Source organism: Tetrao urogallus (assembly GCF_951394365.1).
Source record: "Tetrao urogallus genome assembly, chromosome: 1".
Classification (NCBI taxonomy): domain Eukaryota; kingdom Metazoa; phylum Chordata; class Aves; order Galliformes; family Phasianidae; genus Tetrao; species Tetrao urogallus.
Genome location: NC_136813.1, coordinates 192,465,936 through 192,487,856, shown reverse-complemented (window position 1 = coordinate 192,487,856; position 21,921 = coordinate 192,465,936).

Below are 21,921 nucleotides of genomic sequence, written 5' to 3'. Positions count from 1 at the left end.
AGCTGTAATGGGTACTCCCTGAACAGTGTGCAACACTGAGCATGCAGAGGAGGGAATAAATCTGGAGAAGCTTAAAGATAGCAAGGGTGGAAGGTGAGCTTGCACAAGTTCCCAGGCTCATGCTGTTCTCTCAACAGCAATGCCATCAGTATGACCTTCGAGCAGCTCAGGGCGTGCTGTGATACCTGTGCTTTGCTTCATTGCCTCTGCTCCACTTACAACACAAGCAAGAGGCAGTGAGCAAAGCTGTGGTACTCCAATTAAAGCCAAAACAAATGAAAAAAGAAAGGAAAATCATTCCTTGTGCAGCAAAAGCAATGAAGCCTGACTTATGGATCTGTACCCTACACAAAATCTAGCCCAGATGGTATTTTTCTATCCAACCCCTCTGGGCTCTGGGTAGGATCTGGCCCACGCTGCGGATCTGAAGCCACGAGAATGCTGCCTGGCTGGTCTCTGCATGGGGTGACGGAAAACAGACGAGTTCTTCCTGCTCTCCTGCCATTGAGTATTAATAGCATTCCTCACCTATACTCAAATGTGAATTTTCACTTCTAGGAGTGAAATACCTTGGTGACTCCTGTCGTGCTATCATCAAATTAGGGAGTCAGGAAGAGTTTTGAGTGACAGAGGAATCACCTGGACCTCACTGTTTGACGCTCATTTTTAGCTTGGGTTTTTATCTCCATGGAGAAGAGTGGACTGCTGTTTCACTGAGAGTTTGCCTGTAGTCCTGGGCAGCTTCACACTTACTACTTTCTTTGCTCCTGTGCTTTATTCTAGGTGGGGTCGCTACTAAATAAAAGTTACCTCGGGGGATACTCACATATTCTTTTGTTATTTTAGCCCCCAAAATGTTGTCAAATACATTTTAGATTAGAAATGATGACTTCCAATTTCCAGTGTGCAGTTCCTGACTGATCTAAGTTTTCACTGCTAAAAAAATACCCGGTTGCTTAAGCAACATGTGGTATCTGGTTAGAGCCAGGGGGTACCAAGCATGCCTTGCAGACCTCTCATGGCAGCAGGAGTGCTGCCCTATGGCTGAATACGTCCTCCAGCCCGTGTCCGGGGTGGCCAGCACTCAATGACCTGATATCTGCCTCTTCTTTTGTCAGCACTCAAGGAAATCACGTGTGACAACGGCAGGCAGATGCAATTAATAGAAAATCTTAGCAGATCTGAATGTGACTTTCGGCCTATCTCCAAAGGAGGTTATTACAGCACTCTCAATATCCTCGCACCTCAAGTCTGCCCGGGTTAAACAGCCCAGTCATCAGCCAGGACACTTCAGATTGCTTTGTTTTATACCTAACCTTATGAGAAGGATGTTTGCTGCTGCAGACAGGAGCCAAAGACAAAAGATCTCAGTTCTGCCACTGCCCCGGGTGAAAAAGACCCGAGCTGGTGCACAACAGCAGCCCAGAGGCAGGGGGCATTCCTCAGTGGGCACTTTTCCCAGTTTTCACAGGTCTCGGATGCCTCCAACGTGACTGACATCTGGATTCAATTTCTTCAAAGAAAGAACCTGCGACATTTTAATCCCTTTGGCGGCTCGAAGTCTCGCAGAAAACGAAAGCATCCATTACATTCGTGGCGTATTCATTTCCATTGTTGTGTGCGTACAGTTTGAGATGTCGCTTACTAGGAACTGAAATCCAACTGAAAACTACCATTACAGCTATTCTGAATGTGCCATATATAGCATAACATGCAGAACATTCGAGGACTGGGATAAATAAGAACTCCACGGGCAGTCTTCTTCCTTACATTTTCACGTCCTCGGAGCAGTCAGACCCCCGCTGCTGTACACAACATTGTTTACTGTCCATGAGCTGTGTTTAACATTCCACTCCCTGATATTTATATTCAGAGTGGAATTCAGAGCAGTATTCTGGAAAATGAGCAAAAGTAGGCTATGACCCATCCAGACACTGTTGGGTCATCTGAAATGTTTATGAGCCGGTCTGGAATCTAGCATTTATTTTGGATGGTGGAGGTCACTATAATTAGCTGCCATTCAACTCCATCATAAGTAGGAAAAAAAAACCCCATCCCACAATGCAGATTGCATTTTTACTGAAACACAACCTACAGCATTTTGCAGAGCTTGCTAGAAAGGGTTACCTCAACTGAATGTTGGTGCGTCCAGGCTAGCAAAGCAATTTCCATCTTATGAATATGAATGCAACACCAGAAAACACAAACCTTCCAAGCCTGTGATATTATTAAACACAACATCTAACCTAACAACAGGGTAATGGAGCGAGAAGTTGACTTCAGCTCCCAACCTGCTCACGTGCCAAATGTTGTTTTTCAGTTGCAAAGCGCGGCCAATGCCAGCGATGTTCGTTTTGATCAAAGTCTGTTTCCAAATACAAATTGGTAACTTATGCATGGGCACGTTCCTGCATGAATCAGACACGCCAATAAAATTCCCATAAAAGTCCTCTGCAGCCGTTGTATCTTTGGGAGGGAGAAATGGAGGAGGGAGAGACTGTTTGTGTTCTTTCTTTAAAGCTTGTGGATGTATATTCTGAAGAAAGATGTTACAGCTGCAGTTTCTTGCATTATTTGGTGATGTTCTTTTGGCTGTGTTATCTCTGCCTCAAGCCAAGCTGCTTCTGGGGATTCCGACCGTGGAAAGATACTTACTGGTGGCTCTCGGTGATCTGGACCGAAAGAATGCAGACATGTAGGGATTCTCTCTCCCCCTTCCTCTTCTTTCCAAGTCATTTTCTACCTTAAAAACATTCGTGGTTTATCTGCCTTTCCTGGGGAGATGGTTGCTGTCAGCTTTATCGTCACAGCCTCTCTCTGCTGCCAGCACCAGTACAGCTCCAGGGCTTGTTTGGGCTGGACTCCTCTCTCATCCAGGATGAGTAATATTCACACAGCTTGTCCCAGGAGGTGAGTAAGGCTTGGAGAGGCCACAACATGGAGGTTCATGTAAGGGTCTTCACTACGATTTCACTTCCTCTGCGGAATCCCTCCTCCTAAGCCTTAAAAAGACATCCTATAACCACCAGAAAACACCATCCAGACCAGGCGTGATTCTTCCAGCATTACTCAGCCTGGCTTCGTTTTGCCTCAGGTAAAATACACTATCACATCCGTGTATTCCTTGTCATGCACTGAAAAGTATTTATCCAGTTGCTAACAAACATCAAGATATACACACACCTTCAAAAAACACAGTCCCGCTTCCTCCCGTGAATCATTCACCACCTTAATTAACTGTGGGGTAATATGCAATCAATTAGCAAAAAAGTAGCTCAGAAACCCACCTGAAATGCAAAAATACCTTTCAGTATCACAGCATGAAGATCTGCTTAACACATTCCTGTCCTCAATTTCTTGTTTGGTTCCCTGCACTGCAAATCTCCCTTCTGCCTGACCCAGACAGTTATCAATAATGCAACTTGTATGGAAATGATCTGGGGAGAAAATACCTTCATTTCTCCCGAAAGATGGGTGTTACTGGCACACGAGAAGGGCTGGGCTCAGCACTGAAGGAAGCAGATGCTCTACCTGCCTTCTCAGGTTATAACTTCTCACTCATATTTTGGTAATCTTTGGAGTGTTTTAGGCTGTATGTCAAAGAAGAAGCTTAGCAGGCCTAAGAGATCTGGTTCATTGTGGAGCAGGACTCTGGGGCCAAGGAGTAGGTTAACAAGACAAAATAAACAGGAATAGCCTGAGCATTGCAGACCGTCTGGGCTGGTGTCATCTCCCCTGTCATTTTGCATATCATCTTCCTGGTATGTGGCACAACTATCTACAGTATGTGAGTTTTAAACATTATTAAAGGACTGCTCAACTGCAGGTATACACATCCAAATTAAATGAAACCTTCTCTACTTATATTGGAAAAACACTCAGTGGGTAGAGTGCCAGGTTTGGGTACTTGGGTGCTCCAAAACAAGATCACGATTCTACACGAGGTAGTTTTGTCAGCACAAGTATGTCTAATAGGAGAGTAAATGCAGCATGCAGGCAAAAGTTGGTGACAAAACAGCAGCTTGTCAGCTGAGCTATATTTGCTGGGTGAGATAGTGGAGCTGAAATAAGAGATACGTGATGGAGTTGGACACTTAATATAGACAAACTCTGAAAATCAGTTCCCATGTATAAGATGGGGTAAACAATGTATGACCTAACCTACACATAACATCCTTAAATTATCTCGAAATTCTTTTGAGACCTTCTTTCATTAATGAAACAGATACATCTGTGTCTGCTGGAGCTAAATTTTAGCCTATGGGGTCACCCTCATAAAACCTAGACAGAGCAAAACATAATCTGTACTGCTGCATAAGTGCGTGATGAGACTCTAAAGTCCCAGTGATGTGTTTTGAAAGTGTAACTATAAATAGCTGATAGTATTGCTTTTAAAACTTTTAATAACCTTGAGGACTGGAGTCAAAAAAAAGCCTGCAAAAGACAACCCAGTCCGTACCATTAACGAATTTTAACAAGGCTAGAGTGTGTTTGGTGGGTGTGCCTTAAGCTCTTAAATATCCCCCAGAGCCTGACCCTTTCAAAACAATAAGGTAAAAAGTCAGCTGGAACAAAAGCTGCAGTCTGAACTTTGACTGTTTTAGCCTAGGGATTTCCCTTCTTGTTGGAAGATTCCAGTTAAAACTCTTAAAAGGCGAGTACGCAAACTATTGTTGATATTTCAGTTTTGCTTTCAAGTGATTGCTATGTGGGAGAATCTCCCATTAACCCAATTTTACCCAACACCCAAAAATATAGCCCAATTCAACAGAAGAAAAAAAAGAAAATCCTCTTCCCTGAGGGCAGCTTTCCTAGCTATCTGCATCAGAAAACCATGAAGACCTGAGAAAGGAAACAAGCCCCAAAACACACTCACTTCAGAGGCATCAGCGCTGCTGTGTCAGAGCTCTCTGCAGATAATCTTTTCCCTTCCCTACTAGGTAATCACAGGGATGGTCTTATCTGGAACAGAAGATCTAGTCTAGAGCCGTGGAAGCCCAGAGTTAGGACAGTCAGCCATGGAACATTGCCAGCAGTAGCCAGGCTAAATTAGGCTCATAAATAATGCACAAATGCAAAGTAAATGTCAGCAACAGAAGATGAGCTGGTCATTAGGTCAAGCAGGAAATTCCCCACTAACAAATCACTTTTAACTCCAGTTTATTAACTGTAAAACCCACTTGTTAACTCTCACCTCAATAGCTCCTATTTCTCTTCCTTCCCTTCTTCAGATAAGTGATGGTGAGATCTTCGGGGTAGATTGAGAATTGGAAGCAGTTTCCCGTTAAGGAAACCAAGCTTGGGTTGTCCTTGGTAAGAGATACAATTCCTTACCCTCAACTTTTTAAGTCGCTTTAATCCTCAGCTTTACAGACAATTTACCACCCAGCCAGTCCAGCTTGTTTGCAATACAATGAAGTGCATTTGAAGGGCTTCTGCACAGTTTTCCTTCTCATGCTTGAAAATGCTTATGTTCTCCCTAAGTGCAGTTTACACACATTCATTTCACACAACACTAAAACTGAGGTGGATTTAGGATTCGGATGATTAAAAGAGGAGATCACAAGCCGTGTTGTGGATATCCACAGCAGGACTCAGCCTACCCCAGAGGTGTAGCCGAGAGCTAACACAGCTGTACCTGTCTCTGAGCTCTTGATGGTGAAATGCAAACACAGAAAGTATGGCATTACCCAGTATAAGCCGCTGGGGTTGCACAATACTTAGAGCAATGTGTTTTCCTTACCTTAAAGTCAAGGCTGCAAAGACTGACAACATCATCGTCTTTGTCTCGGCGTTTCCTCTTCTGTAAGAAATGAAACCAAGTTACAGCAGTGCACTTGATTTGCAAACAGAAATCAGGCTCTGTTTTTTGCTATAGTCAGCGATAAACTTCAGCTTTTTGAAAGAGTTGGATATCGAGGGGGTCAGACTTGGTGATCATTAGGATTTGAGGTCTCTAGGAGGACACCGGATGATACCGTATCTAATTCTCATCATGGTTAATCATCAGCCTGGCAGGGGTTCACGAGTGAGGGATCCACAGATTTTGTCCTGCATGAAGCAGTTTAGCACTAGGTTGCTTGAAGAGCTGCACGCACGTATGTGAGAGCTTTTAGATCTCCTATTTAATTAATTACAGTGGACAGGGCCAGCAGACAGCTGTGGCTGAAGCATCCCTGTCAAGGATGCAATAGGCTAAGAAAATAAGCGTGTTTGTGGAAGAAAGATGAGGCTGTTGGCTGGGGTGCTCTCAGCTATTTTCCTTTCTGAAGAGCACAAGCTGATGGAACCATGATCAAAGACATCTGCACTGAGCTTCCTGATGCCTCCCACTATTTCTGTACTATCTGGGTTTCAATGTTATTTTTACACTATCCAGATAATGGAAAACTAAACATGGATTCATCCTGTTAGACTGTGCCATCTTGGAAATCACCCCTTCTGGAAAAAAAACATGGGTGATGGCATAAATTGTTTGGTCACCCACAGAACGAGTTGTTGATTTTCATCCTGTGTTTGACCCTCGTCGATCAAAATTAAAGGATGAGTGGAGGCCACCTTCTTCCACTTCACTAAGAACAATGGAAATCAAAAACAATGTTGTGTTTTGTCCCTGCCTATAGCAGGGGGGGTGGAACTAGATGATCTTAAAGGTCCCATCCAACCAAAACCATTCTATGATTCTGTATTGGTCTAAATGTTACTGGCCTGTAACAGATTAGACATTGACCTGAAGTGAGAAGAGCTGCCTCTCAGCAGCTGCAGAGGGAACTACCACCACAATTCTGCTCTGAACTTCAGCAAATTTCTGTTCCTTGTGCTCTCCCAGTCTGACAGGTGCAAATAGGCAACTTCTTTTTTCTTAGAATTTAATAATCTATTCTAATAACTTACAAGTTACAGCTTTAATTGGTATCATCACTGTAAATGTATTTGACTGCAAGTGTTTAAATTACTTTTAAACGTTGACCTGTCCACCTCCCATGGTTTCTCTGAAAATCTTATGCTGTTGAGGGGATGTCCAGTTTCCCTGCAGGGTTTTCACAAGCCTGTCCTCTGGTTTCCTAGTCCCTTTAGACCAGGTTAGGCTTTCATACCATTCTTAGGCTCTAATGTGTTTTCTCACCTGTCCTCCTTATGCTGGCTCTACCATTTAACTATAAAGTTAAATATATGTATTTAATGGTGAGATATTGAAGCTCGCTGACAAGTTTCTTTTATTTGGGGTTCTGGTGTGGTGGTCTTTTTTATTTTTTTTTCCTCTCAATTGATCAAACTTAGCTCAATAATTGGATTCAACGACAAAGTTCTCCAGTTACTTCAAGCAGTGTTTCTGTTTTGTGTTTGGGAAGACAAGATACTGCTTCTGTTACATCACAGAGCCCCTTCCCTGACACTTGCTAACTGCAGAGCAAAATTATTCTCATGTTAGACTTCTGTCTGACCAAATTGTAGCGTTGACACGGAATTAATGTCCCAGCACACTCCATCCTTTTTGAACAGTATTTTGGCAGGCTTGAGAACGCATGGAAACGCAGACATTTGTTTTTTAGGTTTAGTAAAACATTCAGGGTTGGTTATTTATCAAAACCTACAATAAAAGACTGCTATAACCACACCTTTTTGGTCTGCAGATTATTTTTCCCGTATGTAAGTCAAAGATATTAGCATCTATTTAACAGAAGAGAACTTGCAACAAAGACACCACGCCTTTCTGGTCTGAATATTATTCGTTCCTTATGTACTTGAGTATATTAACATCTTTAACATACAGCTCCAGACCAAAGCCCAGACACGAAAGGAAGGCCAAAGTTTTGTTTTTAAACTGGCTAGACTGATGCAATAAGTACTGCATTGGCTGGACCCCATTTCCTTTGCCCAATATAGTTTTGTACAAAAACTGAGACGTTTGAGTAGGGAGCCAGCTGTATCATTCCTGTTCGGTGCCAGAACAGAAACAGATTCCAGGAAAACTGCCTCTTCAGATTGCTCCAACCTGGGTGTTTAAAGCCACACGACAGAAAAGCAACGGCTCTGGCCCTGTTTTCTCACATTTTTGAGACGGTCGCAATCAAAGATCTGATACGTTCTCCTTCTCATGAAACTCGAGTGATGTGGAAAAAGTTACTTCGACGAAAGTTATTAAACTGTAAAAACCGTGAGACCTGATTTAGGCTCTCAAAGAGGTATTGTAAAGGAGAAGCCTTAAAAAAGCAAATCAGGAGGGGAAATCTAAATATTCATAGAACCTTTTGAGTTTGAAGAGACCTTTAAAAGTCATCTGGTTCCCTTGCAGTGAACAGGGACACCTACACCTCCATCAGGTTGCTCAGAGCCCCATCCAGTCGGACCTCGGATGTCTCCAAGGACAGGGCTTCCAACACCTCTCTGGGCAACCTGTTCCAGTGCATCACCACCCTTATTGTGAAAATCTTCTTCCTTGTATCCAATCTAAATCTCTCCTCTTTTAGCTTGAAACCATTTCCCCTTGTATTATTTTAGAGAAACCTAATCAGTGCCGTGAGCACGAATGTTAATTACATTTCAAGGATTCTCTTTAAAGCTCCAGGAGTGCTTTTTAAGAATCTGCTGGTTTTCAGTTTGTAAATCATTCTAGTCATTTAGTTTTCCTCACTCAGTACTAAGAGCTTTTGCGTGAAAGCAGAATGCTTTTTTAATTAGGGATCAGCCTATTTTTGTGTTCATTACTGCCCACTTGAAGTTACAAAACACCAATAAGGCACTGGGTGAGGAAATGCAACAGGACTGTTAAAACAACAAAGATCAAGTGATGGTTTCTCATAAGTGCATCCTTCTTAATGGAGAAGAAGAAGGGAAAGCAGACCTTGAGTAACAGTGCTTCCAGTATGAAGCCATCCAGAGAGGTGGTGGGTGCCCCGTTCCTCAAGCAGGCTCTGGGCACTGTGACTGTGTTCTAGGTGTTCCTGTTCATTGTAGGGGAGTAGGACTAGATGACCTTTAAAGGTCCCTTCCAAATCAAATGATTCCATGATTCTGTGTTTTGCCCTAGATTGCACTGGTCTTGTCTTAGCATTGTGTAGCACATGCATTGGTCCTTCTCTTTAAACCCACTCCATCTCTGCAGGCATGAAAACAACCTTAAGGACTGTATGACATTTGGCTTGGCTACCCACTACTCCTGAGACTCAGGCCAGGTATGTTTTACAGGCTGTTGGCTGAAGCACTGCACAAACTAAGGTAGGAAGAGATGCTGTTTTGCTCAGTACTCGAGTACTTGGTGGTGGCCGTGGGGAACAAAATGCCTCATGTGTTGCACATGGGAGGGATGACAGGGAAAAGGGCAGTTCTCACTTGCCTATGGGCTGCTACCAAAATAAAGAGCTTTGGTCAGTAAACGTCAGCGTAATTACACCAGCAAAGCCTCTGAGCAGAGACCTGGTCCCAGGCCATGTAGCAAGGGTATGTCTGCTCAGCAACTGAGGTGCACTCTCCTTCAATATTTATTCTCTCCTCTATTTTCTTACCTGCCAATGGTAGGTTTATCTGTCCAAGATTAACTTCCAGGAAAGCTGGGATCTCCAGATAAGGTCTGGAGCTCAGGGGTGCTCACTGTAGCTATAAATAAAGCTATTTGGGCTCGGAGGGTGACGTGGAAGACCAGGATGATGAGAGACACGATGGAGAAATGCAAATAAGCAATCAAATCCTTCAAACAGTTTCTTTGCTTTTTGCAGTCTGTGTTATGACTACAAAGCCTAGCAATAAGTTCTAACTGTAATGGAGAGTTTAACTGAAGATGAGTATAGCCAAATAAAAGCAGACTTAAAAAACCATAGAGAGAACAAGAATGACTTGAAATTCAGTCAAAATACTTTTAATTTCTGATGATACAATACAATATTTTTCATTCTGAAAGAATGCAATTTCTAGGGCTTGGTAATATTCAAATGAATATGTTTAATGTAGCTGTAGTCACCAGATGAAAGTTCCTTAAATTAAGTGAAAACCATCAGGTCTGGTTTTTTCCATTCCCACGCTGGACTGGTGTTTGTGCAGCCTCAAAATTGCACATGGCTGCCCTTCAAGGCGCAGGTAGAAAAGTGTCTGTCTACATACCTGCTTGCATAAGAAGCTCCAGCTGATTTGAGATTGGATTTCCTTCATAAAAGGTAGTCCTGCCCTTTTCCCCCCCCCGGAGATGCTGTCACACCCTTCCTCGTGCCAACACTGGCACAAGAATAATACAGCTTGTGCAGTCATCTGGATCAGCTCATCCAAAACATCTTGTTTTCTTTTTGGTAAGGCAAAGTTTTTCAGCCAGGTCATTTTTGCTGGTCAATGATGGGATCACTGCTTCTAGGGACAGTAGGGTCAGGTCAGCTTAGGTGGCTCATGGAAATGAGCTTTAAGATAGGATGGCATTTCTATACACAGCACCTACTTCAGCTGACTAATCACATTGCAATCCTCAGTGCATGAAAGGGACAGACTTAATGAAGAAGCATAAGAGATACCCAGTAAAAGTGCTCTGCATCATTCTCCAGGGTGGTCTGTCTTTGTCTATCAGCTCTAAAAGCTGAAGCTAGATATGAACCACCTCCCTAATAGGGGATACCTGTTAGAGAACGGAAAGCAGAGTACAAGTCTTAGAGAAGTAAGACCACACATTTGTTTTAAGTAGTCTCTATACCAAATAAAATAAGATTTTTGTATTTAAGAAAAAGAATCTTCACTTCTACAGCATTATTTACATCTCGCATTGCTAGTTTGGTTAGCAGAATTTGTTTTTTCCCTTTTTTCAGTTTGGATATTAGGACAAATTTCTTGTCAGAAAGAATGGTGAGACATTGGAACACACTGCCCACGGAGGTGGTGGAGTCACTGTCCCTGAAGGTGGACAGAAGTGGCACTGGGGGATATGGTTAGTGGGCATGGTGGTGATGCACTGACGGTTGGTCTTGATTATCTTAGCAGTCTTTTCCAACCTTAATGATTCTATGATCTGCTGAAACACATCAGAAAGTAATCATAATCTCCATGACATCCTGTCTTCTCTTCACCTATGTGTGAAATGCACCCTCCAGGAGCTCGAGTGGCTCAGAATGTACATGTATAGCCAGGGAAAGGGAAGAATATGGTGATTTTCTTTTCTTTCTCCAGGAAGCGGGACCTTCACATCCCTATTCCTGATTTTGTTCATGTGCACCCACCAGTGGTTTACTTACCAGGGTGAAGTCCCAGTGTGGTCCTGGAGTGAGAAATGTGAAAGAGCTGCCTCGTCTCAGTGGGCACCTGTGAGCAGAAAAAAAGGATTAAGGTAAATAACTTGTGGTTTGCTGCATTAATAAACTACATCTGTTTTCCACAGCTTTGATGGTATCACAGGCCCTCAGCTCCAAGCCCCAGAAGTCTCAAAGATAATGACATAGAACAGTCTTTGGGAAGGAGAGCCAAAGGGATCGTGAATATTCCCTGTGATAATTGCAGGAGTTAAGATTAAAAATCCTGACTTACTCCAAGAAATGACTCTGTGCAGCAGAGGCAGGCAAAGTCCTCCCACTGAGCCCTCTTTGACCACAAATCTAACAATTGTTTTAAACCCAACCAAGAGGAAGGATAAAAATAATAATAATAACAATAAAAAATAATAATATTCTGACCTCATTTTCCAAGGTTAATGAAGCCGAAATGAAAGGAAGCACCAAACGGCACCTTTGACAATGCAGCCTTGTAGTTTCCCATAAAGTTACAACCAGGAATTGAGTCGTGGTCTTTCATTAAGTCATTCTCCATCCAAGAAAGTTAAACCACCAGAAAGTAATACATACAATGGACCGTTTGTATAATCCATGCTCTTTGAACAATGGTAAACGAATTGCCTTATGCAAGTCATTTATTGTACTAGCATGGAGTTAAGCAAACAAGTTACATTCCAACTTTCACTGTCTGGTGGACTTAAGGTATGTTTCCAGTAACTATTTTTTAAAGCTTATTCTGGCTGTAGCATGGAGAAACCTTTTTGTCTGTCACTGAGTTTCTGCATGCAGAACTTTAGTCCCAAATGGACCACACACTTTTTTTCGAAGACGGCCAGCTGCCTTACTGAATGGGGAGAACTTTTCCCCCTTGCTGTCAGAAATTCAGACAGAAAAAGCATCTCCCTGCCAGCTGCATCTTTCTTCTTCATGCTGATATCCCACAGGACTTTCAAAAACCTGGAAAGAATACAGGAATGCAAATCCTTCCGACTTTCAGGGGACTTACGCACCAGCATTGTTCAGGCATTGCTGAAAATTCATCACCCAGAGCATGAGCAGCATTTAACGTCAACAGCTCTCCGTATCAGAAGAGAAAAAGCACTTGTCTGTAAAAGGTTTGTGAGGATGCAGTGTTCCGGATTGGTATTTGGAAAATATAAGTCAACCACCCTGAAAATACTTCAGCACTTCGATGAGCACCAAGATAAATGTATTGTGAGCTGCACCATACTGGAAGAACGATGTGAAGGAAAGCAGGATGCTTTCAGTGATGAGACAAACATTTTATGCAGATGGTATACACTACAGAGGTGAGTTTATATTAGCAGATTCCTCCCAAAAATGATCCTTTGCTTAGCATCCTTCTAATAATGCAAGTGACTTGAGGACTATTTTACCTGCTGAGAAGACATCCAACCAACTGCTAAATGCCTAAGCTCGTGTTGCACTCCTGACTCCAGGAAGGGCAACAGATTTTGTTTCCTGAGATGACTGTAGAATCATAGAATGACTTGGGTTGAATCACAGAATGGCTTGTATTGGAAGAGACCTTAAAGCCCATACAGCTCCATTCTCATGCTGTGGGCTGGTTGCCACCCATCAGATCAGGCTGCCCAGGGCTCCATCCAGCCTGACCTTGGGTTGGAAGAGACCTTAAAGATTATAGAATCACAGAATGGTTGGGTTGGAAGGGACCTCAAAAGCCATCCAGCCCCTACCCCTGCCATGGGCTGGTTGCCCCCCACCTGATCAGGCTGCCCAGGGCCCCATGCAACCTGGCCTTGAGCACCTTCAGGGATGGGGCATCCACAACTTCTGTGAGCAACCTAAATGATGCAAGGTACCAAAACTGGTACCTGGTACCAAAAAGATGGAGCCACTCTATGCAAGAAGGGCTTCTTCACTCCTCACCTGCAATGAAGAAATAGGTCTGCCAGACAAAAGAGCATGGAGTAGGAACAACGCTTTCCTGCAGGTTCTGGGGAGGCCGATGTCCCCTTAGGACTAGTTTAGGGAACATTTCAGTTGTGCCAATGGTTTGTGCACAGCAGCCACAATGTGAAAATGCAAAGTGAGCAGCATCAGTGGAAAATCACAAAGCTGGAACATTTAAAGTGGTTAGAACACTAAATATGCCATATGTGTTATATATACTCGTGTATTTAGATATTTAAATATAAAGATATCTATAATACCTAAAAAGCATAAAATATTTAAGTGTAAAAAACAAGGCTTTTCAAAATATCATATGCACGTATTACGATTTACATGAAGCCAGAGGAAATTATTCCTTAGACCACACCACTTTCAGGTACTTTATGATCAGCCAAAAGCTTTTAACACAATCACTTTGTCTCTGATACCTCTCCAGAAAGGAAGGTGGCATTTCCAAGGGCTGCATACCAGTACACTGGATGGGGAAGAAATTTCTAGAAGGGAACATTCTTTGGGATTTAAAAGAGTACATACTGCTCAAGAGAAAGAAATCTGGGAACGAGCATTGGATTTCTTTGAAATTTAAAATAGAGCAATTTTTTTTGCTCACGAGAAAGCAAAATCCTCCCTGTTTAATCACAACCTGCTTGGCTGCCAAGAACAAAACTTGATTAAACTCTCCTTGAATAAAATAGAAAAGTAAAGAGGTGAATAGTCTGCAAACTGCAGCTATAAAGAGCCACCAGAATGGACCAAGCCTCAGGCTCTGATGAAGGCATGAGCTTTCATGCTGGGGAACGTGAATATGATTTTATTTCGTGACTCTTGATCTCAGACAAGAGAGTCGGCCAAGTGGTGAGCTGGAAGCCACGTGAGGCTTGTAAGCTGTTCAGAGCTGCTCCCAGTCATCCCAGTATGGATGTGGGCTTGCTGTCCCAGCTGTGTTGCCTGGGGTTCTTTGCAGTGGGGGAGAGGTGGGATGGCAGGCACGGAGCTGCCATGGAGAACCAGATGCAGCTTGGCCAACTTGTATGAGTGCACTCAGTTCCAAATGGGGATTTTATGAGGTTTAATCAAGTAAGTTTGGCAATAGCAGCTTTTCAAAAAGCTCAAATTTAAAGGTATTCTACACAATCATCACATCCTTAACCCTCACAGGTTTAAGGAAATTGCTGTAAAGAAATTGTGTAAATTTCCATTTACACATCTCCTTCCAATTATGTAGCTGTTATAACAGGATTTCAATCCGAAGCAGTGTTTAATTTTGTCCTGTGCATTACAAGACAGTGTGCCTCACAGGACTGCCTATGCAGTATTTCATTTTCCCCTCTGCTCATGCTGCAGTGTGGATCATTTAGCTGATTGTGTGAGGTGCCTCCCATGTTGGCCCTTGCAAAAAAGCCTTTCTTAACGTCGGTTGGGAATCCATGCAGAAAACAACCCACAGAGACCATCATACAGGTATTAACCTCTCTGCTGCTATTGCCCAATATCAAGAGCACACAGCCACTGTTCTTTCATGAGAAGGAGAAATGGTCGGGTATGAGAGGTACTAACTTGCAGACCTTCTCAGCATTCTGAAATGAGTCAGAGGTGAGGAGAAGAGTAGGACCAAGGTTCAAAAGTCTGCTGACAGCTTGGTTTCCAGTTGTCCAACAGAGATGGAGAGAAATGTCTCCACCTCCCAGCCCATCATCTAAATTTCCTTTGTTGCTCAATCACCACAAAAGGCAAGCAATACAGAAGCATCCACCCCAATGAGAAAGTTCCTTTCAGTTCTCCAAGTGCCCAAACACGTATCTTCTGCAGTACTGGAGCAGGTTGCAGACAGGCCGCTCTTTCCCTCTCTCCAGTGATCCTCTAAGAGGAATCAATCAAGAGTGGAAGTCAGAAATTGCTCCTTCCCATGTGCCAACACCTACTGCGGTGCTGGAATATCCTCATTTCTTACAGGTCTTGGTACCACAGGCATTTCTCAACTATCTTTTGTTAAAAGGAATAAGCCTTCTGTTGTGTAAAGAGTTCTTACTGAACCTCCTTCCTTTTCAGGTCTTTGGTAAAACAGAGGGAGCTGCCATCTGCCAGGAACCGTTGGGTTTGGACACCGAGGGCAACAGACCTTGGTGCTAAGTGGAAAAAGTAACTTCAGGAGAAGTAGCTTCCATCATCTCAAACTTCATCACACCTATTATCTGTATCCCTTCTTGCTAACCAAGTCACAATGAAGTATCATTTATGCAGAGATCATGGAGACGACTGCCTGCAGTCCTTCAGCTTCAATTATCCTTCAGCTTTGCCTGCTTAACCCTGCAAAGCTCTCCAAAAACACAGAGCCAAATTTAGACCTCTGCATGATTACCACGTGCATTATGTGCAAATGGATGAGTCACGATTGCAGTGCTCAGCTGGGCATCCCTCACAAGGTCCCTCAAGAACGTGAAGACAGCACTGGTGAAAGCAAGGTCAGCGATGATGGCAAGAGCAATCCTGGAAGTTTTACCTAACACATCTCACCACGCAGCAGGAGAAGAAGCAGAGCAGTGTGATGGAGCGCTGCACTGGAGGTCATTGCTCAAAACATTGTGTGATTAATGGAAAGAAGTGCAGAGCGGCTTTGATGTAATGTTTTAATTCCTGAAGACAGCAGAATAAAGCATTGTGTCGGTGCCAACAGTTGGATGGAGTTAATTGCTGTGTTTACAGCAAAATGTTGCAACAGGCCTGCTGTAGAAAGAACCATAGAAATTACTGCTGTGTCACCCGAACGAAGACTAAATTTGGGTTCCGTCACTTCCTGAGTTTCTTGAAAAAGATTCTTCTTGATAGACCGTGTCTGCCATCATTTTCTTGTTTATGGCAGGATGAGCAGATACGCAGGGAAAGAGAGCCCAGCCTCTTTCTTATCTTGTCAGGACTCAAGACAACCAGAAGGAGTTAATTATAGTTGGCTAATACATTTCAAAGTGATGAAGAACTTTGGAGTTACGAAGAAGATTGCGTGAACAGACAAAATAATTTTCTAGATGTAAAACGTTGCGGCAACACGTTGGCAAAGCAAACTTCTCCCAACCGAGGGCAGGGGAGGGGCAACAGTGTTGAGACTGTACAGAGAGAACAAACAATTCTGTTTTGGTGCCCTCTGTTTGCTTTGAGAAATGAATGTTCCAGGCTGCTTACCAGCAAGTGATGACACTGCCATCTTGCCAAGAGAAAATCTTTTCACTGCTTGCTAAAATCCAAGTTGCCATGCTGGTGGTCCATAAAGAGATCAGTTATGAAACATTCTTGACCTGAAAAGAACGTGTGTATACTTATAATATTCTCAAGCTGGTCTGCAAACAGTTAGAAAACCAGGTACTTAAATGGAGGGAAGCTGGGGAAGTCCTGAGCACAAAACTTGTTTGGCAACATAGCAGGAAAGGCAATGAGGCCCCAATAATCTTAATAGAGGAAGTTTGGGTGATTTAGTAGATAACATATTGATAAAAGCCACCGGGCAGGCTCAATTGTTTCGCATGAAGCCAGGCTAAGGAAACAGTCATTGTTCAACACCCTCCTTGAATAAACATCAGGATCCTCTCACTAGTGTAGGTTGGGATGGATGCAATTGTGGCAGGGAGCTACAGTTGTCCTCAGAATTTAATTTGAAGGTTGACAACACCATTCAGAGGTTGATAAATTTTGAAGCTGAGAAGGACGAGGTAAACAGCAGTGATACAAACACCTCGTCTTCAGTTTGTCAGCAAGCAAATGCTTCTGTCAAACAGTTTACACTGTGTGGCTTCTTAAGCATCTTTTGCTTTGCCTTATCCAGATATAGGTCTTCTTGTTTTGACTTTTGCTTAAGTTTTTGAGGAAGAAGGGGAAAAAAATTCATAAATCAGATCTTGGTGTAAACAGAAATCCAAAAGACATCCACAAAAGGCGTGCTAAAATGGATTCCCATTTTTCAGCCTACAGGGCAAAGCACAGCAGAGCCGCACTCATCAGGTTAGGGCAACTTCCCTTCAATGGTTTTTGAAACATTTTTCTCCCTTTTTACTGTAAATCCGCACAGCCCAGTCAGCATCATTTGACAATCTGCACTCTTTTTTTTTTTTCTTTTGGCTTATTTTTGATGACTTATCCAGGAAACTGCAGAAATGCTTTGATCTGGCAGTTCTCTTCACTTTCTGAAGTTCCAAAATACATTCTTCAGACTGGGCAGCAGTTGTGTGTTTCCTTCCCCTCTGACTTCCAAACCATTTTTTTTGGGGGGGGGGGAGGGAATGTTTTCAGTGCGAGCTGTTCTTAAATATAAACCACTTGTGCCAGCTAAGGACCGAGATGGTGAATACTACAGCAACATGTTGCCCAAACAAGCAAGATCATTTTGAATGGGTGAGCCCCATTTTGAACGACAAGCACGGAAAGCTCCACAAAGAGCCTTTTGAATTTTAATGTAAAGCTTTTCTGTAGGAAAAAGAAAAAAAAAGAAAAAAAAAGAAGAAACAGCCTCTGGATCCCTAACTTAATGTTGTTAATATTTCCACTCCCAACAATATCCAGAGGCCTTGGCCAGTGTGAGAGGCCTCCCAGGCGCTGTGCAAACAACTGCTGACTAAGGGCACTTACTGTAGAGTTTGTCACGGTTCCTTATCTTGAAAAGCTCCAGGGTGAAAGCCTTAATTGGAGAAAAACCTATTGACAGACATTTTAAATATCTAAAAGCAAGACAGAAGGACTCAGTGCTTCAGTGGCTGAGAAGAAAATGGTGCGATGAACTCCGTGAGGAGTTCAAGTTTGCAGACCGCTTCTCCGTCATTAATGCTGCCTCATTAATGCTCTCACTGCACACAAAAGGAAGTGGGATACTTATAGCCGTAATTATACGGAGAGCAAAAGAATGACGGGTTGCTCTCTGGAAATGTGGTTTAGAAAGCTGCAATAACTTTCTGGCAGCAGCAGCATCACACTTTGCAACGCGGGTGCAATTAGGAATTCTAGCAGGCTCAGCTTTCAAACAGCCAAGCCATGAAAACGCGGGGCAGCGGAGTTAAACAGTGATCAAAACCACTCGAACCCATCCACCACTTGGACAGGAGCAAGCAGTGCTACTGCTGAGCTGAGGACTTCTTGTACTTTTGCAGACGCTCTGGAATAGCCATTACTTTCTTCTTTTCTGTTGGAACAAGCCCTGCTTCGAAAGGAAGCGCCTTCAGACACTCTGGGCAGGTTTACACTGTACAAAGAACATTTAAAGTAGTTTTATGAAGCTCGGTGCAGACTGAAGGGGAAGGCTGCTTTTCCATTTTAGAAGCGTTTGCTCCTCATGGGTAGGAGTGGATTATGGTGGCTATTTGTCTGAAGAAGCAATCTGCAGCAGCACCAAACATGAGCAGATAAGCGCCGAGGAGATTAAACACGCGCTGATATCCTTCCATAATCACACGTCTGACCTCTCCAGAGCTGCACACTAACAATCTCTCCACAGCCAACACAGCAACATCTAGTTCCATCTGAGCACTGAAATGATATCTTTGCACCACAGACTTCCCTTATGACCCAAGCATCTTCCTTCCAGTTTGCCTTCAGACTTCCCTCCCCGGCTGCGTATCTACTCCAAATTAAAGTCAGCAAACACTGAGCTCCTAGCAGTGCTGCTGAGGCTGGCAGCCAGATTTCTCTGCAAAAGAACAAGAAGGATATTTCAACAGCACATGGTCAGGTCTCCTCTCTCCAGCAAACCTCACCCCAACTGCTCAGATTACTCCAGCTCGGCACACAGTGGCATTTTCAAAGGCTTCTGGTCTGATGACACACTGCAGCACAACGTCATGAAATGAAACAGAAAACAATAGTCTTTTGTGATGATTATTTGTAAGAGCACCGTTGCTGCCATTGAGTTAACAAGGTGACTGAGCAAACATTTGCACTGGCCAAACTGAGAGGTAGCAAACATAAGCCTGGAGAGGAAAACCTTTGGTGCTTTGCAAGCTGGCATGCTGAGGCAACTCTCTGTGTGTGCAAAATCAATCTTCAACAGTTGTGGCCTAAGGTCACCTCCACATTTGCACACCAATGTGCTGAGAAGGCAATGGGAACACCTTGAGAGAACCTACACTGTTGAGGAAACAAAGCCTACATGCTGCTATTGATCTTGCAGGGCACGGGAGGGAGATGGTATCTCTACAGACATCGATGTTAACACCCTCATGGCTTCCAAACATGGCCCTTCTCTCACCCTGCATTTGCCCTCACTTCCATCCATGCTTCCAAAGTGAAGATCAGCAAGAATGGGCTCTCCTCTGCAAAGACCCATGGCAGAGCTGGCTCTGAAAGCAGGTATTCTTGTTTGCAATCATGTAACAGAAGACTGTGGCAACTATCCGTTATTAGAAAGAGAAAACTGTATTCCTCTTCATCAGACCAAATGAAAGCTACTGATAGAACAAATGTCTCCTGATACGCTGCGTGTAGTCATCCTGTCCATTTCACAGAGCTATTTGTACTCTCATTTCCAGAGATATGATGTAAATGCTGAAGCAGAAGGGGGAGGAGGACTTTAGGGAGAAGCTGTGCAGCTGCTGACAAAATATTTTGCTTGTCAGCAGCCATGCAATCGCTCTCACTGCTGCGGGGTCATCTCTGGCAGAAGAGTGCAGTGCATCCTCAGCCCCTGAGCCACTGGGTTTTGTGCACCAGGCCCTTGTCAATCAGCTCTGTCAGTCCTTCATGGCTTCTCAGATGAATGATGAGCTGGAAGATAATCCTAACAATTAAAAAGCAGGAACAGAAATACAAGAGCACCGACCCCGCATGCCGAACCTCGGCTCCCCTTTTCCTGCTGTGCACGTGGCTCATCTGTCAGCCCATGACAGGCAGGCAGTTGTCCAGGCTTCCCTGTCAGTCCTGCAGGGAGGCTGACACCTCTGGCCAGGCATTTGAAGCTGCTTTGGCCATGCCCTGGAGGCGCCTCTCTTTCTGCGTGACTATAAAGGAACCTTGGGTGAGGCTCAGATTTAAGCAATCAGTTTTTTGGGGGGTCCAAAGTTAAGTGAAATGAAAGGGAAAAGTTTCTAGCAGGAGCTCAAATGCAATTGTCATTCAGTTCTATAAAAGACTATCTACACCTTTTTTGACTCACTTAGTCATGTCCTAGATGTGCAGGCTTAGAGAAATCTTTAGTCAGGCTTTATCTTAAATAATTCCCATCCCCTCCAGCAGTTTTGGTCCCAGATTCAGTAGTGAGCTGTGTTCCAGAGAAACTGCCACTACTACAAAATGAAAGCAGGCTTCTCGGTAGAGCAGTGTTAAACTTTGCATCACCAGGTAACAAAGAACAAAAACCCCCATCAATAAATGTTTGGCTGCCTGAACTGCATTCAAGGAGGAAAGGGAAAGGAAACAAATGTTGTAAACAATACACAGTTTTACAGGAAAGCATCCTCTCATAGAGACTAGATTTGAAAATACAGTGTTTTGTGTACAATAGTGAAGGCCACCATCTCTGAGTGCTTTATGAACCACTTACCCTTTCTGCTTAACTTCACCTGATGCTCAATTCCCACAAAACCACACACTCAATTCTCCAAGTGAACATTACGCTTTTTCAGCATTTCCAGGCAGGGAGCAAAAGGTTCCAAGTTCAGCTGAAATGAGTTGTACTTTAAACTGTTTCCATTGAATGCCATCCCCAGAGCCCCTTTCCCTCTGGTACCTATTTTGAATGCTCCCAGGGGAGAGCAGTCAGGATGGAGGAATTCCAAATGCCCAGAAGCCATGGGAGCGAGCTCTGCGTCCCGCAGCCATGCCAGCCGAGGAAGGCTGTGTCCCTTCAAATCCAGATGGCTATTTTGAGTTCTTGTGGGAACCAAGCTTGATGCAATAAATATTACAAATCATCACGAGAGAACGCTCGGGAAAAGATACGTTTCAGTGTTAACAGGCAGAAACTTTTTTTTTAAATTCTAAATGGCTCTGTGTTTTTTCTCCTTTAAGCAAGCAGTTGCTGCAGCCCTTACTAGGAAAGCAGTTACGTCAGGGCTGTAAAAACAACACAGCATGACAAGTTACCAACAACCAATGCACTCCATATACATTCCCCATGCGTCCTTGCAACCTGCAGAAATACAAGGTAATCTGAATGACAAGGTAGGCTTGTGCTCAGTGAGACAATTATCTGCTTAAGCTGCACATGTGCATATAAAAAAGCTATGAAAGAACACTGCAATGCGGTTGCTTGCTTGTTTCTATTCCACAGGATGATATTGCAGCTCAGGACTCTTGTAAGTGGAGGTGGGGGATTGATGGCAGCAGTGGAATTGCTATGTTTGAAGGGAGCCATCCTGCCCTCCGCTACAGAGACTCATCAGCACCAGAATAACGCGTTTGTAATGATTTATGGTTCACAACAAAAGCAGAGTCACAGGATGACTTTGGCTTGAGCTCATCAAACCTCAGGGGCAGTTCTGCAGAAGCTGTGCAGCACAGGGGCAGGGCACATCCCTTTTCCTGCCTATTTCAGTGGAAAAGAGCCCTTTCCAGCCACAGAAAGAAAAAAAAAGGAAAGAAAAAGAGCCCTTTCCACCTCACACAAACAACTGACCTGAGGGAATTCTTACCAAAAGCTGTCAGAAATACAAGGTCCACATAGGGGAAGATGAAACTATCTGAAAGGAGGTTGTAGCAAGGTGAGGGTTGGTTCTTCTCCTGTGTAAAACAGTAATAGAAAGAGGGGTAGTGGGCTTCAGTTGCACCAGGGGAG